The 2,547-nt window shown below is 41.3% G+C and overlaps 1 non-coding gene across 1 annotated transcript; it reads right to left on the bottom strand.

Annotated features, from left to right (window-relative positions):
• Positions 1-868: 868 nt before the first annotated feature.
• On the bottom strand, positions 869-943 carry Trnap-cgg. Its single transcript has one exon. It is a non-coding gene; the product is annotated as a tRNA-Pro (tRNA).
• Positions 944-2,547: the final 1,604 nt, after the last annotated feature.

The following is a 2,547-nucleotide window of genomic DNA, read 5'->3' on the forward strand; positions in this document are numbered from 1 at the left end:
TGAATCCTCTGGAGTTTACCAGCAGTGTCGAACGTTGTCAGAAACGTCGTACTGTCGGTCATCTTGTAATCCCTGACACAGTACTCGTTAAAGCCTGTGCTATGGTAAGTGAGCGCGATTCACCTTATGAAAAAGGATTTTCGGATAGATATCGACCGCGTGTACCTGAATGGTGGCAAATCAGATTCACATCCACTCTGTAATAACAATAATACGTCAAGTAAGTTCGAAATCCAATCACATGTCAGGATGGATCAAAATCAAACCACAAGATGCTACCAATGTGACAATAATACGGTCGCCAGACTAATTAGGCATTAACTGAGTTTCTTCCCTGCACAAGTTGGTATATGTTCATGCAAAACAACAAGTTGTAACACTACATAATGTAGTAGAATTTTGGAACCAGTAAATCTATTGAACTGATAGTTTCACGTTCTGTACTGATATGGAAAATCAAGAATACATAACACTACACTATAATGTTTACTACAAAACTTTATACTGTCTATTAATCTGATTAAAATCGGGCATAGCTTACCCCAGAAATTGTACTTTCATTCCACACACAAAATGTCAATTTTTGTAAAGATAAAACACTGATAAATTTTGACTTTTATATTGACTTGAACTTTTGCTGGTCAAACCAATTTTGAACAATTCAGAATTCAAATGAATGATTTGGGGGGACCCTGAAACTGTTATGATCGCTGTACTTAAAAAAAATGTTTACTGAATTTATTATTCATTCAAGATTTCCAGTATATAAGTTACTTCTCTTTTCATCTTATCTGCTGCTCATTTAAATGCCTTTAAATCTGTCTCGAAATAATAAACTTTATGAAACTTCCTGGCAGATTAAAACGGTGTGCCGGACCGAGACTCGAACTCGGGACCTTTGCCTTCCGCGGGCAAGTGCTCTACCAACTGAGCTACCCAAGCACGACTCACGGCCCGTCCTGACAGCTTTAATTCCGCCAGTACCTCGTCTCCTACCTTCCAAACTTCACAGAAGCTTTCCTGCGAACCTTGCAGAACTAGCACTCCTGGAAGAAAGGATATTACGGAGACATGGCTTAGCCACAGCCTGGGGGATGTTTCTAGAATGAAATTTTCACTCTACAGCGGAGTGTGCGCTGATATGAAACTTCCTGGCAGATTAAAACGATGTGCCCGACCGAGACTCGAACTCGGGACCTTTGCCTTTCGCGGGCAAGTGCTCTACCAACTGAGCTACCCAATCACGACTCACGCCCCGTCCTCACAGCTTTAATTCCGCCAGGTAGGAGACGAGGTACTGGCGGAACTAAAGCTGTGAGGAGCTGGCGTGAGTCGTGCTTGGGTAGCTCAGTTGGTAGAGCACTTGCCCGCGAAAGGCAAAGGTCTCGAGTTCGAGTCTCGGTCCAGCATACCGTTTTAACCTGCCAGGAAGTTTCATATCTGAGCACACTCCGCTGCAGAGTGAAAATTTCATTCTAGTAATAAACTTCATTACTATATCAATACTAAAGTTATCTTTCGACTTCGTTAGACCTTCGCTATTCATTTACTGGTTCATTAACAAAAAATTTCTTTTAACACCATTCTAATATAGCTAGTTCTGCAAATAATTATTACTAACACAATTTTTAATTTTCATTTCGGGACACTCGGATTGCATAACGTTTGGAAAGGACCCTGTCTAGTGTAGTTGTGAGGACAAATGATGGAAAAGTTCTGGTAAAATTTAGGTTATTATTGCACCAAACAGACACAGTTTACTCTCTGATCCATACGAATACAGTACTAAAAGTTTCATCCTGCTAGTATCGATGCGGCGGTTGGCGGGCGGCAGGATGGCGAGGCACAGGGCACACATACAACCACAGCTATGGCTCTTGATGTATCGGCACTTCTTCTTATCGGCAATTCTTCTTATCGTCGCAATACTTTTCCATTTAGTGCCTATGGAATATTGCCATGCTGTGTGGGCGTTGGAACGGCACACACGAGGCTCAGTGAAGCTGTCTTCCAAGAGAGCCTTCTCGCTCCAGAAGGTGTTGCTGAAACCAGTGCCAAACACCAACTACTACTGAGCCCGTTGTGCCGTGCAGTGCCCGCGTGCATTTTCCAGCGCTCGCCTGCCACCCACCTTTTACCGCTCCCTGACAGACCGGGTATTCACCCGAGGTTTTGCATACTACATATCCTAACACATTACCTACGTATGGACCAGACGCACAGTTACAATTTTAAACATCTTACAACATTTTCAACATTTGTTACACTTCCGTTCTATTAAAATATTACTTGACATTTGACATAAACATTAATATTAACATTGACACTTATTTACAGTTTTTTTAACAAAATGGCATGAAACAAAATGAAATGAAATCAGAACATTAATTACACAAGTTAATCGTAAAATCAGATGAAAAGAATTACTTATATGTACAATAGTAAAGAGTCGTTGCCGTTACAATCTCACTGGGAACTGTCAATTTCGACCTCGAAAAGTGTGATAACCAACGTTCCAAGGAAGAGGGTTGTTTAGTTGACGCTCTT

The sequence above is a fragment of the Schistocerca americana genome, chromosome 2 (assembly GCF_021461395.2).
Source record: "Schistocerca americana isolate TAMUIC-IGC-003095 chromosome 2, iqSchAmer2.1, whole genome shotgun sequence".
NCBI classification, from domain to species: Eukaryota; Metazoa; Arthropoda; class Insecta; order Orthoptera; family Acrididae; genus Schistocerca; species Schistocerca americana.